The sequence below is a fragment of the Sus scrofa genome, chromosome 6 (assembly GCF_054392235.1).
Source record: "Sus scrofa isolate SSC_HxYL_T2T_F1_AM1 chromosome 6, Sscrofa_HxYL_maternal_Yorkshire_Landrace_v2.0, whole genome shotgun sequence".
NCBI classification, from domain to species: Eukaryota; Metazoa; Chordata; class Mammalia; order Artiodactyla; family Suidae; genus Sus; species Sus scrofa.
The window spans coordinates 24,570,694-24,590,730 of record NC_139388.1 but is presented as its reverse complement, the minus strand read 5'-3'; the positions used below and the strand labels follow the sequence as shown (position 1 = coordinate 24,590,730).

Sequence of the window (20,037 nt, the reverse complement as noted above, 5' to 3'; positions counted from 1 at the left end):
AGAGGAGAAGACAGGACGGTTTAGATATATCATTCAGAAAATGAAGCAGCACTTCTGTATAGATATAGGACTTGGGGGTCCAGGAGGATATCCAGGATTTTGCTTTGAACAATTGAGTAGATGGTGTTGCTACTTCCTTAAAGGAGGGACAGCAAAGTTTAAGGACTTGGGAGTTCTTGGGTCATGTCGACACAGCGGTTTCTTTGGAGCACGTATGTGGGAACGTCAAACACAATGTTGGATATGTGAGTCTGGGGCGGAGAGGAAGGTCTTTCACACAACCCGCACATTTTGTGGGTATGGGTGGGGTGATTAACATTGAAATAAGGTCAGAAGGTAGAATGAGATCACATAAAAGAGTGTATAAATGGAGAGAGGACATTGAGTGCAGTGCTGTGGGAGGGAATGCCAGCCTTCTGAGTTGTGGAAGAGGAGGGTGCATGCATGGAAGAGAGAAAGAGTATGACCCTGGAAAGTGAAATGTCTTGGACATCAAGAAAAAGACAGTGTTGCAAGGAAAATATGACTCTTTGTTTTACTTGCTGTTATCATTATTTTAATTAAAATCATTAAAGGGTCAAAGAAGAAGCTATTTGAAGAGTGCTTTGAAGAAAACTTAACTTCCCAAAAAGGAGAAAAATAAAAAAGGCATTGGCTTCATTTTTAGGTCACCTCTGGAAATTTCACTGTTCAAGCAACGGAACTGTCTTTTAGGGCTGCAGATGAAAAAAAAGATAGAACCAAAGATAAATGCAGTCAGCCTCAACTGCTTATATTTCTTATGAATTATGTCATAACTCTTTGAAAACAGTATTTGTTGCATTACTGTAAAATTACCACATATTTTTCTTTGTCAGACTCAACTTGATTGAGTTCTGTGTGCATTCGAAATGGTACAAGATGAATATGCTCACTCGAGACCCCCACCTTTCGCCAACCTTTTCTCATCATTCGTTTATTGTTATTACTATTTTTATTGTCATTGTTTTGCATGTATTTCTCTTGTCCATAAGATCTGAGACACTTTAGAAGTTGAATTTGTAATTCCAGAAAGATGGAAAAGGCAGGGAAGAGAGCTTCTCTTGGGGTGTTCCATATGGCATCTTCTTGCCAAGAAATTGCTGTGGAATCAGCCATGATTACATCAGACCCGGAGAGACTTTGGGGATTCCTGCAGCCTCTGTTCTGGGCCTTTTTTTTTTTCTGAGATGAAACAACCCATTAGCCTACCTCTCCCCATAAAGGCTATAATCTCCAGCCCTGGTGAGGAGCACACATCCTCAGAAGCCAGTTCAGGCCAGTAATGAGATCTTTAATGTGCAAATAAATATTAGATGGGGCAAGGAGCACAGTATGATTCAATCCTGCAGTGACTCATTTGTGTTGATGTGCACCATTTGACGTAAGAAAGATGGAAAAGGAAATAAGAGGTAGATGTATTATTTTTAATTTATTCTTCATTTATGTAAAAAACAAAACAAAACAAAAACCCTATGAGCTATCCAAGAAATGTAACTCGAAGCCTGACTTTTGTTTTCTCTTTGATGTAGGTTATTTGGGATGTGGTAAAATTAGTGAATTAATTAGGAGCTATGCTAAGCAAGGGAATGCACCTCTTTTATAGGGGTTGGAAGAGAAATGTTGCAAGGAGGAGGATGTTTTACGAGGCAGGCATTTCTAGTTTGAATCCCTATCCCATCACTTAAAGGCAATATTCCCTTGACAGGTTTCTTAAAACTCTTTGAGTCTCAGCTTCTTATCTATGCAACGTGACAACGCTTATGTCCCTGGAAATGGCAGATATTTAGTTACTGACAGTTACTTACAATGTTGTTTTACATCTTTCTCCAAATTGCTAAACCTTTAGCCTGTTTTCTCCAACTTTGTATGTAGCAGGAGAGTCAGATCTATTTGCATAGCCCATTATTTTCAGATTATGGTATGGCTTGGTATTTAGCTTTTTGGCATTAAAGTCAATTACCAATGATTTATTAGCTACTAGGAAGGTAAATAATAAACTTGAAGGTTATAGATAAATTATGTTTTTAATTGGGATGCTAATAAATTACAATGTCATGTTATGAAGTAAGTAGCTATTTTCTTCAGACATCAGAGTAAAAGTCACCTGATGAGAATTTACCCAATGGTGACATAAATTATACTTAGCTGTCAGAATAAAATCCACAAAGAAGGAAACATAATGCTTCCCCATCTCCAAATATGGTTTATTTGAATTCAGAGTTATTTCTGCAGATCTGTATCTTTCAAAATATGGAAGATCTGAAATCACTTTTTTTTTTCTGATTAGGTAGCAATAAACTTTTCCCCCATAACTCTTTTCCCCTTGAAATGGAAAAGCCATATTTTTAATAAATATTCCCTGAATTGAAATATGTGCCTTAATTCTTATTGGAAAGGAGTTGAATTGTTATGCTAAGTGGAAGCATCTTTCATACCCTTCAACTTTCTGGATTCAATACCAATATCCATACTGAAGCACAATTCTAAGGAGGGTTTAGTATTTGACTGATAGCATCACCTCTAGGGATTGAGAAACTCAGAATCTGAAGAAAGGATTACTGCCTCATCTTCCATGAAGTCTTTGTTGATTTCTTCATCTTCCTTGGCTTTCTTCTTTCTGAGTGACAAAACAAAAAAAAATGCTTTTAGAGTACAACTGCCTGTAATAGTATAAAGACTAATGTTTATTAAATGCTTCCTAAGTAGCTGGCACGATGCTAACTATTTTACGTGGCTTATATCATTCAGTCTTCACAAACAACTCTAGGTGATCTGAGCTAGCATCATCCTGATTTCAGAGGAGCAAATGGCTGAAGGTCATACAGTATATAAGTATTATTAGAGCTGAAAACTCAAGCAGTTTACCGCATGCTTACCTCAATTCAGCCCTTTCTCTTTTCTACAAAAACCCATTGGGAAGGAAAACCACACAGAGATAATGATCTTTGGACACTGGATTGATTTTGTTTAACTTTGATTTTCAAAAAGAGGTTACCAGGTAGATGCATGTCACATTTCTGCTCCCTGCCTGTTTGCTGTTAACCTTATGTTTTAACATTAGTCTCCATGTGGATGATTTACTAACAGTTACATTTAGGAAGTATATTTGCATTTCCTAGACATGTGGCCAAAGTGCAGGACCTCTGGTTCTTTATTGTGCAGAGGAAAACAGAAAGCAGAGAGAGATGCCAGCAGGAGAGGGTGGGGTGGGGATCCTCATTAATACCTAATTGCAAGGAAAATTCCTTCCAATTTTGTGGTATTCTTCTCCCTGAATGAACTACTTCAGTTCTGCAATGACTGGTAAGAATATGGAAATCATGTATATTGTAAAATAAGTGTCATTTGGGATAACTGAGTAATTCATCCTTATCAACTTCTCTACAGCCATTGATGTATAAGATAGGTCTGAGCTTCATTAGGAGGTAGTGAAATATACACTCAATGAAATCATTTTATGTATGATAGGGGGAATTAAAAAAAAGAAAAGAAAAAGACTCCATTACTTGATTTTGATGACTCAACCTGAGATACAGTAATTTTCCAGGGCATCAGTGAAATACTGAATTGTGCCATTTGTCTCTTTTTAAAGGAATTTAATTCCATTAAATGTAATAATATTTAGTACTTACAGAGGATCATCTTCTTTCAAATGGAAACATTAACTGCTGTCATTAATCCTCCCAGCACTTCTCTAGGCTAAAAATATAAATAGAAATAAAGAAAGCAATTAGTAACAGGTGTGTCCTTGATAAAAGAAGGAAATGCAATTAGATGTTCAGCCCCTGATTCAGGACTCCTGGGTTCAGTTACTGCCCAGAGAAGGTTTTTTTCCTGAGGGAAGGGAGCCATTCACATTCTAGAAGTTGCACTGTATCCCTAAAGCTTGATTAGTTGGGAAAAGTTATCTAGGACCTTTTACACATGTTGTGAAGAAAGCTCTATCATGGGTGAAGTTTTCAAATTAGATGATCTGTGTGTCTTCTTCACACTGAAATGCTGTGTGTGTGTGTGTGTGTGTGTAAAATTTGACTGTGATTTCTCCACTGTTCACTTTCTCCTCTGGCTTATGTTAGTTTTTCAGGGATTGAAAAAACATGTATGTGTGAGGTGGGGGATGTGGAAGTAGCCGATAGTAAACAGAAAGATTGTATTTTTGGTCACTGGTGTCTGCTGTAAGACATATCATCTCTCAATTGGACTGTATCTTAAATTGATCGGTTTGATTCTTCCTTTTTTTTAAAAAAATGATTTTTGTTGAAGTGTAGTTGATTACAGTGTTGTGTTAGTTTCAGGTGTACAGTAAAGTGATTCAATTATGTACATATCCATTCCTTTTTGGATCCTTTTCCTTTTATAATATAGGTTATTACGGAGTATTGAATAGGAATGCTTTCTAATACATGCACCTGAGCATTTTCTAGTGTCCCTCAGTCATTTCCTCCTGTCTTCAAGATCAGACCCAAGCTCCTTTCCATCGCACCCAACATGTCATCATAAACAGCCTCTTCCCATTCTTCATCCCCAAGTCTTTCAGAACTGTAAGCCCAGAACCATGTTTTAAAGTTTCATGTGTGTTCCTAAGCTGGTTACAAAATTTGTTTGCTTACAAACCACCCACTTATTGCACTTGGAAAAGCAGTGTTCCACACAGGAGCAGCATAATGGTGGTTTTCAATGCAAGTAAACATTAAAATCACCTGGGAGGCTGTAAAAAAAACCTAGCTCCCCACCTCCCTCCCCAAATCTAACTCAGAATTTAAGGAAATGGTACCTGGACACGGATGCTTTACAAAATCCCCCAGAGATTGGTGATTTCAGTTTGTATCCGCATTTTAAAACTATTCAAGATAATGCAACAGTGTAATAAAAGGTGATATTACCTAGCAGTTTAGAATAAGGGCTAGGGAATTAGACAACCTCGAGGTTCTTAATATTTCTTAAATGAATTTTTAATTTAATATTTATGTAGAGACAGAGCAAGACATTGCAAATGATCAGAGAAGTAGGACCCCTGGTGGCAGTCCTTAGGTTTGTGTCTTGGGCTCTGAACCATTAAGCTCTGAACTCATATTTTACTTAGCAAGACAAAAGCCTTCTGAGTAACTAGTCCTTTCTTCCATTATTCCCTTAGGTATGGGTTTAGTGATAATCCATTACTTCTTGAACATGCCTCTTGGGCAGGGAGGTCACCTTTCCCACTTCTTTTTGTTTTTGATTGCACCTGTGGCATGTGGACGTTCTCTGGCCAGGTATTAAACCTGCACCACAGCATCGACACAAGCCGCTGAAGTGACAATGCCAGATCCTTAACCTGTTATACCACAAGGGAACTCCCAAGCGACTTCTCACATCAATCTTTCTGGCCACATACCTTATCTCCCTGAAAGGATTGTGATAAATCTCGTGTTTTCCATCTTGTTAGAAAGCTGATGATATCTTGGCAATCTTTACTAGCCTTAGTTGTGAGGATTAAATTAAGCAGTGGGAATATAGCATAGCCTTTGACAGTGTTAAATGTTCAGTACATGTTGGGTTATTATTTTCATTTCCAGCACTCTGTATCTGTTTACCTGAATGCCTCATAACTCTGTGATGTCCTTATCACTTAGTTTTTCTGAAATGACATTTTCTTCTCTTTCCAGGGAAGTATACAAAGTAATAGTTAACATACTTCAGGTATTTACAGTGTAATGGGCACTATTTTCAGTCCTTTCCATATACTTAGCTTATTGAATTCTTAGACATATGGGTAATTCTTATACTATTAGTTCCACTTTGAAGATAAAGACACTGAGTCACAAAAAGTTTATGTAGCTTTATGAAGGATGCAGCTAGTATGTGGTGGGTTTGGAATTTGAACTCAGGAAGTCTGATTCCAGAGCTGTTGCTTTGAACCTTCATAATACCTACCGTCTGAACCTTCCTAAGATCCAGGTTTCAAAGTATTATGACTGGGTAGATCCATCCTTCCTCCTGTAAAGAACATGATCCATTTCCTCCACTGTCTCCTATACAGACTAAAAATTTGTCTATGATGCTATACTGCATGTGTTTTCTTTTCTCAAGGAATACATTGTCGAGTGGAGGAGCACACATACATCTTACTTACTTACAGGTCTTTAGTTCACATCTTCTAGATGTTCAACAAATGTTAACAATAGAACCAAAAGGAAAAATGGATGAGGAACTCACAGGAAATAAATATAGAAAGAAAATTACATCTGTGTCTAAGAAATATGATGTTACTTCCTTTCTCTCCCATCAAAGATGCACAAGCATGAGGTCTTGGTAAGGATGGGGAAGGAGGTGAGGACGTTTAAACGTATCCATTCTTCATGCTGCCTTATGGTAGCCCAGGAAGAGATTTAGATACATATTTTCAGTTATATACCACTGCCATTCATCACCTCTAAATGGCTCCATTCACAGTCTGTCTACATTGGGGCCTAATGGAAATTTAATACAGTGTTAGGTTAATTCATTTCGTATGAAATAATATGGCAACTGTCTTTTTCTAGTTATGCATCATACATAAACATCTTAAGGCTTACTGATGCATTCAAGTTAGGATAGTTATATCCTGCTTTGGCATTTCGTGCTTATTTAAAGCATGTCGATTGCAAATGCTCCACTTCTGACACCTCCAAAGTCCGCCTGCAGGATGTTGGTACACCTATCATGCCGCCTAATGCTCAGTCCATACCTCATCATCTCCTCCCCTCTGGTATAAGGGTGGTGTTCCCTATGGCCATGGGTTTTAATGCACAGAATGGCTGGATAGTTGATATTAGTGTTAACACATTCAAAACATTTCCTGCAGACAATCCTTTCAGCAGCTTCCTCTCTAGACTGCTTACTTTGGATTTGGGATCTAACTTAGGAGTCATGTCCTGAGGTTGCAATTATTGCCCAAGAAGCTGAAGCTTACATTTTATCCCTGAAAAGCTTCAGGTGACGGTCAGACTTAAAATTCTCTGGTGATTTTAGTGCTTGTGATCATCTGATAAGTCTACATACATGTCTTGAATACCGACAATATGTTAAATTGTGTGCTCAGTGCCAAGATTCAGGGATGAGTGGGATATGGTCAGGAGTTCAGATCCATTTAGGGAGAGGGAAAGAGTCCTGGTATCCATGATGAAATGATAATAGCCACAGCCTCCACTGAGGAGTAGGTATATACCAGACGTTTACCTCTCGGAGTTTTGTTAACTTCCCATTTTTCTATCTGAAAAATTATGATAGAAGTAAATGATTTCAAGATTTATTTTTGTCTTTTTAGGGCCATACCCATGGCATGTGGAGGTTCCCAGGCTAGTGGGTTGAATCGGAGCTGTAGCTGCTGGCCTACACCACAGCCACAGCAACGCCAGATCCTTAACCTGCTGAGAAAGGCCAGGGATTGAACCTGTGTCCTCATGGATGGTAGTCAGATTTGTTTCTGCTGAGCCATGATGGGAATTCCAATTTTAAGATTAAATAAATAGCATATGCACCAAATCACATATAAGTGCTCTACAATCCATATGCTTTTTATTATTATGGTTGATTTACAGTGTCGTTCCAGTTTCTGCTATACACCATTGTGACCCAGTCATACATGTATATGTGTGTGTGTGTGTGTGTGTGTGTGTGTGTGTATTATTTTTCTCCTACTATCTTCCATCATGTTCTATCCCAAGAGATTGGATATGGTTCTCTGTGCAGTAGAGTAGGAGCTCATGGCTTATCCCTTCTAAATGCAATAGTTTGCATCTACTAACCCCATACTCCCAGTCCATCCCACTCCCTCCCCCTTCCCCCTTGGCAACCACAAGTCTGTTCTCTATGTCTGTGAATCTGTTTCTGTTTTGTATATAGGTTCATCTGTGCCATATTTAGATTCTACGTATAAGTGATAGCATATGTTATTTGGTTTCACAATCCATATTCTTAAATAAGATACAAAAGAATATAGTGTTTTTCCTGAGTTCTAACATTAAGCTTTTCCTTGTTTTTATTCCTCAGTTTACACTACTACTATCAAGTCACCACATACTCAGTGGATCAAGGGAGCTCTTTGCAGCAAGCTGTCACTGAGGGCTTGAGAGCTAGGTGGGAGTTTGTTCAGATTCCCAGATGTGTCCTCTATTTTCCTCTAATCTCTAAACTGTCATTCTGAACCATGTCATTCCCCACTTTCACTGGTTGTGCTTGGGGTGTTCAGTAAGCAGGGCCTTAATGTTTGAGATGTTTAGAACACTGGACAAAAAACTAGTTTGGCTTTGGCTCAATCTGGGTACCACTCAGTGCTTCTGGAAGGTGTGGGCTGAGGCATTGTATTTTCTAACATCTCATTTCTACTCCAGTTGTTGGTGTGTGTGTGTGTGTGTGTGTGTGTGTGTGTGTGTGTGTGTTTTCAGCACAAATCCTAGGACCACATGTTTAACACCATTGATTTTGTAAAAGTGTATCTTATAATTGTAGGTTACATTTTCATGCCGTTTTTGTTTCCCATTTACCACTAGTAGAGTAAGTAGATCCCTCATAGACTTTCTGATTGACCCAAATGACACTGCAGTTCACAGTTTTGACAGTGGAATGTGGGTGTTTCTCGCATTCAGAAAAAGTGGCACGGCAGTGTGACGAGATACATACATTTTCCGTTTCACTCAGTGTACTCCGAAGCCAGGTGATTGCTAATGAGTGTTAAAAGAAGTCCTCATTATTCCAGCATTGTCATTTTAAGTGAAACATTATTAATCTATATTTACATCTCACAATTTTATTTTTTTTTGTTTTATTTAAGTATAGTTACTTTTCAAGGCTGTGATAATTTCTGCTGTACGACAAAGTGACCTAGTCACACATATGCATATATCCATTCTCTATCAGATTCTTTTCCCACATAGATTATCACAGAATATGGGTAGAGTTCTCTGGGCTATAGAACAGGTCTCCATTGGCCGGTGTTCCATCTACCACTCCTCAGTGTGCATATGCCAATCCCAAATCCCCAGTCCATCCCTGCCACTTCCCTACATATCCCCTTTGGTAAGCATAAGTTTTTCAAAGTCTGTGAGTCTGTTTCTGTTCTGCAAGTAAGTTTATTTGTGTCCTTTTTTTTTTTGTAGATTCCATGTATAGGTGATATATAATATTTGTCTTTCACTGTCTAAATTCACTTAGCACGATAGTTTTTAGGTCCATCTGTGTTGCTGCAAGTGGTATTATTTCATTCTTTTCTATGGCTGACTAATATTCCATTGTGTAGTTGAACCACATCTTCTTTGTCCATTCCTCTGTTGATGGGCATTTACTTTGTTTCTGTGTCTTGGCTATTGTAAATAATGCTGCAATAAACTTTGGGGTCCATGTATCTTTTTGAATTATGGTTTTCTCTGGATGCCCAGGAGTGGGGTTGCTGGATTGTATAGTAGTTCTATTTTTAGTCTTTTGAGAAACCTCCACACTGTTTTCTGTAGTGGTTGCATTACTAACAGTGTAAGAGGGTTTCCTTTTCTTCACACCCTCTTCAGCATTTACTATTTGTAGACTTTTTGATGATGGCCATTCTAGCTGGTATGGTGGTACCTCTTACAATTTTAAATTGCAATAAATACCACCTTTGATGTGATTCCAGACAACTTTTTAAATCAAGGTTGTTGTCAGAGCTAGCAGGTAACACAAATCAGGGCTCTTTGAAAACTTGCATTTTGTTTCTTGGGTGACTCAAGCCAAGTAATACAGAGTAACATCAGGAATTTCATTGAAAGTTACATGCCAGGTCTTTTGTTTGATTTGGTTTGGTTGCAGTCAAATGCCCAGAGACCACTTTTCTTAACTAGACACAATTGTAGCTAGAAAATCCTTAATGGTCCATGGAGAAAGGAATGATGTAATACAAACTCTCACTGTAGTTATTTTAAATCTGGACTTTTTTTTTTTTTTGTCAGGATCAGAAGAGTTTATAGTTTATTTTTATGGAATAAAAGGTTTGCACGGTTCTCAATGCACAATCTGAGCCCAAAGCAAGTGTCCCCTAAGGTTTGTGAGTGATGAATCCAGAACTCGAAAGGTCAATGCAGAGTTGTAAACTTGACATTCCTTTTCATATGAAAGAAATAAGCTAGTCTTGAACTCTTTTCAGAGGTGTGTTGACAAATAGACAATCTAACTGTGGTGTAAGCCAAGGTCAGTGACTTAATGTACTAATTACAAATGATTTTTATCCTTTTCTCAAATTGGGCTGTGTCCTAGCAACTGTTTGTCAACTTGCATTCAAGATTATGTACATTCAAATATAATACAGTTGTATTTCTCATTTAAAAATATGATGTATGTGTTCGTGTGTGTGTTTCTCTAACTTTAGCTAATTTAAGCAGAAATCTCCTGTGCAATTACTCCACATTAATACAATTTTTACTTTTACTATTCATGCTCCCCCCCCACTTTAAACATTTCTCTTGTTCTTGGTTCTGCTTAATACAAACTTAAGTAACAGTTGTTTTGAGGCAATTATTTGTAATCATCAGTGTGATTACAAAATGATTAATGATTGTCCTTCTTCTGTTTAAATACTATATCTGGCATAGATATGTTCTGGAAAAGAGTCATAGAAGAAGAGGCTTTGCAGATATTAAACTCACCTATGATGTGCATTTTGGCCTTTGGCTGACTCATATCATTGGCATAGGTTTTATATGTATCAATCTATTGATTGATTAGCTGATTCCCTTCTTATTAAAAAAGAAGGCATTTTAAAAAAACTTACGATTTGTGAACTTGTTAGAAATCCTTATGGGCAATTTCAGTACCCTAGGATTCTTCCTAATAATCTCTGATCCATATGGATGAACAAGGAGCTTCTGGTAAGATAATTGAGAGTAAAATCACCAAACTCAGAAGATTTTTGTTACAGTCACATGGTTAAGAGCAGGGGTTCTGGACTCGGGGTAACTGGATAATGTCAAGGCAACTGGATCATAACCTTAGCCCTGCTAAGGCTCAAGATGCTTATATGAGTTTATACATAGAAAGTAAAGAGTACAGTATCTCTCGACAGGTTAAAAATCTAAACAAACAAAAGCCCTGTAGCTTCTTTTAAAGAACTATCTAAATAGTTCAACAAACCATTCTGCCTCTTTATAGATGTCCTTTTCTAAATCTACCAGAGGCCACCTTAGCTTCAAATATGTTGGCCTCCTAGAATATAGACAGCAAAGGAGATTTTGGCAAAGTGGCTTGTTCAACAGCACCTGTACCTTGAACACCTTTAAAAAGTTCCTCCCTATCACTCACTTTCATAGTCTCCAAAATATAGGGCTATTTCCATTTGCTCATTTAAAAGGATGCTAAACCTCTCCTACTGAATGTTATTAGGTTCCTAAATATAGGGGCCACTCACTGGCTGGGTGTGCAAGTCTTTGTCCCCATTAGAATTGAGCAAGAGATAGCAGGAAGTAACGTAGCAGCAGTGGAGTGTGGGCACACAATAGATGCAGTTACCCAGAACAGTCAAGAGTCATAGTAAGCGCAAGCTTTCTTATCAGTTTTAGAGCAAACTAGATTGCTTGATGAAAGAGGTAGAATTATAAATAGAACATTGGTAATATGCAATTAGCATATGCATACGGTGGGCTTGAATTTGAATATCTCAGAAGTTAAGTTTACCATATTTATCTTAGCATACTAAACCTAACCATAGATGAGAATATATATTTTTAAAAATAAAACCAAAACGAAACATAAAAAACAATGACAGAGCTACATAAACTAGTAATAGTGGACAGCAAAGTTATGAAAATGGGAAACAGATAGGAGTAAAAGAGCAGAGTTAATTTTGCTAATCTACAATATTGCATAATAGAATTTCTATAGATTGGTGGGGTCAACATTTTGTTTTTTAAAATTTCTTTATTAAAGTGTAGTTGATTTACAATGTTGTATCCATTTCTGCTGTACTGTAAAGTGACCCAGTCATACATACACATGCATTCCCTTTCTAATATTATCTTCCATCATGGTTTATCCCAAGAAACTGGATATACAGCAGGACCTCATTGCTTATCCATTCTAAATGTAATAGTTTGCATCTACTAACTGCAAACTACCAGGCCATCCCACTCCCTCCTCCTCCCTTGGCAATCACAAATCTATTCTCTGTGTCTTTCAGTCCGGTTTTATTTTGTAGGTAGGTTCATTTGTGCCATATTTTAGACTAAGGGGCCAGCATTTTGGCTCTCAGTTTGCTAGTATCTGTTTGTGAAGTATAAAAGCTGACTACTGGTACAAATCAGAGTATCCATGAGATAAAATAAACTAATTCATGTCAAGAAATTTTGTTGCTATCTTAGTATTGGGAACAGTTATTTTTCACCTAAGCATTTTCCCCCTGCAGTACACTAGGCAAGCTAATGAGCAATGTCCTCGACTCTAGACCTGTAATATCACAGTGAGGTGTTTCACAGGGCTTTTAATTTCTATCATTCCTTAATGTAGGTCACAAAAGTGCAACTACTGCATGTAAAGTGCAATTCAGTGGAACTAACTCTACTAGCTCTCCTGAAAAGAAGGACTTGGACAAATGACGTTGCAATTGGAGCTCTCAAGTATCCCTGTGTAGGTATTAGAATATTCAGAGCAATGATTTTCAAAAATTTTTCTCTCTTTTTAGGGCTGCACCTGTGGCATATGTAAGTTTCCAGGCTCAGGTTTGAATCAGAACCATAGCTGTCGGCCTACGAGGCTGCGACAGCAATGCCAGATCTGAGCCACATTCACAATCTACACCACAGTTTGCAGCATCACCAGATCCTTAACCCACTGAATGAGGCCAGGGATTGAACCCACATCCTCGTGGATACTAATCGGGTTCTCAACCCACTAACAATGAGGGGACTCCTGATTTTCAAGTATTTTTAAATAGCCTAACCCTTTTGTCAAATAATGTCTTACATAAGAAACATTTAAAATTGATAAATTCGAGGCTTGAGTATTATGCTGCAGGCCACATAGGTCCACATGGCCCCCCAGGCCCCATCTCTCAAGGCATCATTGCAGATTCTGCCCCTGATACAGACAGAGCTGTGCCTTATGTTTATGTGCATAAGGCCTGTGATTGAATATTTATGTGTATGTGTTTAATAAAAGATATATACAAGTAGAAATAAAGTGGTATTTGGTGAATCAAGACTTATACCTAGGAGTTCCCTGGTGGCCTAGTGGTTAAGGATCTGGCATTGTCACTGATGTGGTGCGGGTTCCATCCCTGGCACAAGAACTTCCACATGCCATGCGTGCAGACGAAGAGAGGGGGAAGAAAGATCTGTACCTACACCTCACACACTTATTGTCCATTAACAGACATACTTCTACCTAATGTAAATCTCACACTGACTCTACAAGGTATTCTTATGCCTATGATGACATAGAAACTGAGGAAAAGGAAAGGAAAGTCACATAATGTTTTCATCACAAAGCAGTGTCAGAGTTGAGGACTCAGTGACTTTGAAATCTACATTCTTCCTGCTGTAGCATGGTGCTGAATTCCACAGCAAGGCTAAGTATGGAGCATTCAGATCATGCAATGCTGGTGTTTTTGTTTTTGTTTTGTTTTGTTTTCTCTTTATCTTTGTCCTAAAAGATATTAATGGCAGAGTTCAATAGCAGTAATTAGCCACCTGAAATAAAAAGTGCATAACATCTTAAATGAGACTTATTGTAGCCATTTTTTTCCTTCCAAACCTCGCTATTAACTCAGCACACCCTAGATGCCAGTCTCCAGTGTGTGTCTACATATAATTGCCATTACTATTAATGAGACTCATGTAGGCTCGCAAAAGAAATAACGGAATTTATTGAATCAAAATTATGAATCCTTTAATAGTTCTTGTGAACGAGCACACTGTCTCCTGGTGATTCCTGTTGCATAGCCAACAATTGTTTAAATGCTGGGCCATTTGTGGGCATATGCTCCATCTGTCAGGTGTCACCGAAATCTAAGGACATAAGAAAGTCCTTCTACCACCTAATGGTTTTCATCTGTTTGGTGAATTCAGGAGTGGATCCTTTAGAAGAAAGAGTGAACAAGGACATAGATCAAGGTGCTAATTTGGAAGGTGTTCCAAAGAGAGGAAGCAAGACCATCTATAAATAAATCATAAGACTTTGGAAAGGAATGTGAGGTATTAGAAATTAATGGGCTGCTGTCAGGCATACTTGGGTTCAAATAGCTGTTCTTCCATTTGTTTTCTTGTGATTTAAATAACCTGCCAAAGAATCAGTGTTCAACAAGCGTTCATTCTTTCACTTTCTTCCCACATTTAGAGAATAGATTTTTTTTCTTCTATTTCTGAGGAGGCCTTGACAGAATTCAGGAGAAAAAGATAAGATACTTATTTGGAGTGGAGGAAAAGAATGATTATGAACAAACGTGTTTACACACACACAAGCACACATACTTTTGGAAGCCAAGACCAGACTCTATGGTTCTGCTTCTTATCAGCTTGTGTGCCCCGAAGTAAGTTATTTAACTAATCTGTGTCTTAGAGTTTTCACCTCTAAAATGAGAATAGGAGTTCCCGTTGTGGCTTAGTGTGTTAGGAGTATCCATGAGGATATGGTTTAGATCCCTGACCTCGCTCAGTGGGTTAAGGATCCGGTGTTGCCATGAGCTGTGGTACAGGTCATAGACCGTGGCTTGGACCCCATGTGGCTATGGCTGTGGGATGGGCCAGCAGCTGCAGCTCTGATTGGACTCCTAGCCTGGGAACTTCCATATGCTGCAGATGTGAACCTAAAAAGCCAAAAAAATAAAAAATAAAAAAATAAAAATAAATAAATAAAATGAGGATAGTAAAAACTCTCTTGGATGTGAGGATGAAATCATGCATGTTCAAAAATTAGAACAGAGTATGGTACATAGTAGGTTCTGTATATTTCCAGGTTTCTTCTCCCTCCATCTCTTCCTCTTTCTGATTCAACCTGCTCTTTCCTACAATCTCTTAACCTAACCCTGATAGGAGTCATCCTTGAAATAATGTTAGAAATTTTGTTTTGCTTTGCTTTTCCTTAGAAGAATACTTTACTTTTTTTTTTTTTTTTTTTGTCTTTTGTCTTTTGTTGTTGTTGTTGTTATTGTTGCTATTTCTTGGGCCGCTCCCGCGGCATATGGAGGTTCCCAGGCTAGGGGTTGAATCGGAGCTGTAGCCACCGGCCTACGCCAGAGCCACAGCAACTCGGGATCCGAGCCGCGTCTGCAACCTACACCACAGCTCACGGCAACGCCGGATCGTTAACCCACTGAGCAAGGGCAGGGATCGAACCCGCAACCTCATGGTTCCTAGTCGGATTCGTTAACCACTGCGCCACGACGGGAACTCCAAGAAGAATACTTTAGAAGTCAAAATCATTTATGGGGCAAACAGTTATTTACTATGAATCTTGATTGTAACATTTGATGATACAGTTTCTCTAAGGAATAGTGTATTCCACTTTTGCGGGAAAATGACCCTACTTTTAAATCCTCTTAAAATTCATATTGCATGAAGCTCTGAAATACATGTGGGGTGATTCCACTATAATTACACATCATGCATTAATTATTTCCTAATGAGCTCAAATGGAGAAAAATAAAAATAGCACCGAAGTAATGTAATATGAAATTTTTTTCTTCCTCTAACTAAAACCAACAAACCAGCAGAAATAAGTATTGCCCTCCAAATGGTGGCTTGGTTTGGTGGAAGATGAGCATTGCGATTTTGAGCTATTTAATATTGTCGCCAATAATACAATATTCCATCAAGATCACGTCTTAACTGGGATAAGAAAGAACAGTCAGTGAGTCTCTTGATTTCTGTTGGCTTCTGTATATTCTGTTAAAACCACAAGAACCACAAAAACGTCCTCACCCTTCTTGTTGCATTGTGTCTTGTTATTTAATCAGCCTGGCCACATCTGAGAGGCATTTGACAGTGTTGCCACCCCATGGTCTCACGGGCTTTAATTGGACAGTGGCAGTTTTCAATTAGTGGAGGCACATGCCTCCTTGGACTGCCTCTGCGATTTCTCTCGCACATATATTGTAATTATGTGTGTACCTCAAAGTGTGAGACTATAAACATATGCTATATATTTGAATAAGAGTGCTGTCAACACTTTATTTTAGAAGCGTATTAATTATGACTGAATAATAATGTGGATGCTAACACAGAGCAACATCCTGTGCCTGGCTGATATTTACATTACCAAATGCATTTCATTCTCAGAAGCATGAATTTTAAAGTAAGGAACAATTAGCAACTCTATGGAAATTGTATATTAAGAGTGTCTTACAAATAATCTTCCTCGAGACGACTAACAGCTCTTTATTTTAAATTGTTTCTTTGCCAAAACAGGCAGGGAGGTTAAAAATAGAAGGTTGAATTTTAGTTAGACTTGCCGCAACCAAAGATGACTACATGCCTGGATAAGAAGATTTTTTAAGTGTTTATAGCTTTTTTTTTTTTTTTCTCCACAGAGACTAATATTCATTTATCTTGATTATATTGCTCCATCAATCACCAAGAGCCTGTATATTTATGAGTGCAATTTTTGAGTATGATGCTTTTTAACCTTCACATGAGCATATACTGATGACGCCTGGGAAGATTATTACCTTCAGCAACTTTCAGGAGAGAGGGTAGAAGTCAGGGGTGGGAAAGAGACTTTTTAATTAACTATTCTAGGTGCCTGTGGATGAGGATGAGCAGGCCAATTTGGCCTGATATTTAACACTTACAAGAACAGTGTGAATTTCTTATGTCCCGTAACATTAGGGTGGGATGAAGACCTGTGTGCTGGGCATACAGGAGAAGCAGTTTAAATATTTGTTGATTCTAGTTGACAATGGGTTATGTAGACAGATATGGATATTATATTTCTTTGTAATTCAAGTGTTTTAGAATTCAGGATATGAATGCTTACAATGCCCCTACAAATGTTTGGAACCTGAAATTGATTATTTCTTACTAGAAGCAACTTGAACCGTTTCTTAAAAATGGCATTTACCATTATCAAATAAAACAGTTCCACTTAGAAGAGCTGGGGGGTAAAAGTATTTTTTGATCTCAAGGCCAGTGGTTCTCAAAGTCTCATGCTCAGACTAACAGTATTAGCATCCTGGGAACGCTTTAGAACTGGAGGTGCTGGGATGGCACCCCAGTTGCTAGGCAAGGTCCAGAAGTCTGTGTGTCTTTGCCCATTAGTCTGATAATCACTAAAGTTTACAGTGCTCTAAGCATACAGATGAAAATGTGTTTATTCCTATCTTCTCTGTCCATCTAGATTGATTGCTAGGGCTTCATAATAACCTGAAATGATATTCACCTGTGATTTGAGATGAGTGCCCAGTTTTTTAGAAGAATTGCTTTGATGTGTAAATTATTGCTAAGTTTGCTTCAGAGAAGGCTATGTTAGGCAGGGGACTTGAATATGCTAACTTTGTGCAATGTATTTGATATAGAGTATTTTGTTTAATAGTCACAGTTTTACGGAGGGGGGAGTTTATTTTCTCATTTGTAAAACTGGCCTCAGTGGAAACAAGATGAGTTTGACTTTCCTGTGGTCAGTGGAGCTTCCAAACCTAGGTTTTGGGATGCTCACTCCAGAATTTTTCATTCCAGACCAGCAGCCTATGTTTTCAATGTTAAATTACATGAGTTTTTATATATAACTTTATTAAGGTATAATTGCATTAAATTTAGATAAGCTGTTCTCAGATGGTTTTGGTCATAAAACATCACATTTATACTCTTAAAATTCAAAAAGATGACACACCCATTGTTCACTGAAGTGCTACTTACAATGGCCAAGACAGAGAAGCAACCTAAATGTCCATCAACAGATGAATGGATAAAGAAAATATGGTAATGAATACAATGGAATATTACTCAGCCATAAAAAGAATGAAATAATGCCATTTGCAGCAACATGGATGTACCTAGGGATGCTCATACTAAGGAAGTAAGCAAGACGAAGACAAATATCATATGATATCACTTCTATGTGGAATCTAAAAAAAAAAAAAGGGTGCAAATAAACTTATTGGCAAAACAGAAATAGGCCCACAGGAATCAAAAGCAAACTTAGGGAAATTCCCATAATGACTCAGCTGTAATGGACCCAACTAGTATCCATGAGGATGCAGGTTTGATCCCTGGCCTTGCTCAGTGGGTTAAGGAACCAGCATTGTGGTGAGCTGTGGTGTAGGTCACAGACTCCGCTTGGATCCTGCGTTGCTGTGGCTGTGGTGTAGGCCAGCAGCTGTAGCTCAATTCAGCCCTTAGCCTGAGAACTCCCATGTGCCATAGGTGCAGCCCTAAATAGACAAAAAGCAAACAAACAAAAAAACCCAACGTATGGTTACCAGAGGGGAAGTGGGGGAGGGATAAATTAGGAAGTTGGAGTTAATACATATACACTATTATATATAAAATAGATAACAACAAGAACCTACTGTATAGCAATATATAATATATAGTTATATTTATTGCTATGCAGTAGTTATGTATATTCAGTGTGTATATGTATATAAAACAATGAGTCACTTTACTGTGCATCTGGAACTAACATGAGATTGTAAATCAACTATAATTAAAAAAAGAAAAAAAACACCTAATGGGGATTCCACAAAATTTTGCTTTATGTGAATTTTATTTTAGTTGCAATATTAGAAATTCAAACTGCATTTATCATTTAGAATAAAAATAATATTGTTTTACTGAGCCATCAGATTTCATTATGAAATAATCCAAAAATTCATATCACATAATTTCATCAAATGAACAATCTCACAAGAGACCCTTAAGTGTCTTGAAACCTTCATCTCACAGAGGCAGACACAGACTTTCTTAAATTCCAATTATTTGCTAGAAAGCTCAGCTTTTTTCATGGGCAACACATATTGTTGGTTATCTTTGAAGAAGTAAGATAATGTTGTTGATAAATTAAAACAACTATAGGAGGTTCCTGTTGTGGCTTAGTAGGTTAAGGACCCAGTATTGTCTTTGGAGAATGTGCATTAAATGCTCAGTGGGTTAAAGATCCAGCATTGCTGCAACCTGCAGCATAGGTCACAGATGTGACTCAAATCCATTGCTGCCATGGCTGTGGCATTGGCCTGTAGTTGCAGCTCTGATTCAACCCCTAGCCCAGGAACTTCCATACGCTGCAGGTGTGGTTGTAAAAAGAAAAAGAAAATAAAAAATACAACTATACTACTTTCTAAGTAAAACTATGCTATTTCCTAAATTTTATAAATTTTGGATAAAATGTCTGATAAATATTCAAGTCAGAATAGCCACAGATTGTCCATCATTTGTTCTTTCCATTTTCCATTTTATGGTAAATGAGGTCCTATAAAAAAATGTGGCTTGTTCAGGTTACCACTAAGCCAATCACACATTTCACTCCTTGAGTCAACAGTCATACTTCATGACGGAGCGGAAGTGCTTTATGTGTCCTGTCCATTTTATTACACAGAATATTAAGAACGTGTGTACTCAAGCATGAGATTTAGTAAAATTAATGAGTTGTACAGCTTCATCAAAGACATCTTAAGTCAAACTGGCTCTTCCTTCTTTTTCTTTATTTCTTTTTTTAAATCTGAGAGTGCATGGTAGTGAAGAGTACCATGACTCTTAGTATAGTTTTATGTCACTGCCTTGACTGGCGCCAACATAGCCGTGCCTTTGTCCTTTCTTATATCTGCACTGTCAACACAGTGAGAAAGGCAATTCAGTTTGACCTCTTGGATGCCTCAGAGGTGCTCAGAGATTCCCAGAGGTCTGGGAACCCATAGTTTGGGAACAGCTGCTCTACATCTTCCTGTTTCTTTAAATACTCAGGGTCCTGACAGAGAGGATTCCCACAGAGGAAGGAGCAACCTTGCAGCTTTGCTGCTTCCCAGAATTTTTCTTGTACCCTGATGAGAAAACTGGCCATTTTTTTTTTTTTAGCTTAGCTCTAAGAGATTAAATGTAGCTACTACAACTA

General features: G+C 37.9%; 1 protein-coding gene across 25 annotated transcripts in view; it reads left to right on the top strand.

The window, feature by feature from the left end:
- Nucleotides 1–20,037, top strand: part of CDH8 (cadherin 8) — a 1,221,794-nt gene that overhangs the window by 939,794 nt on the left and 261,963 nt on the right. The gene's annotated exons all lie outside the window — the stretch shown is intronic.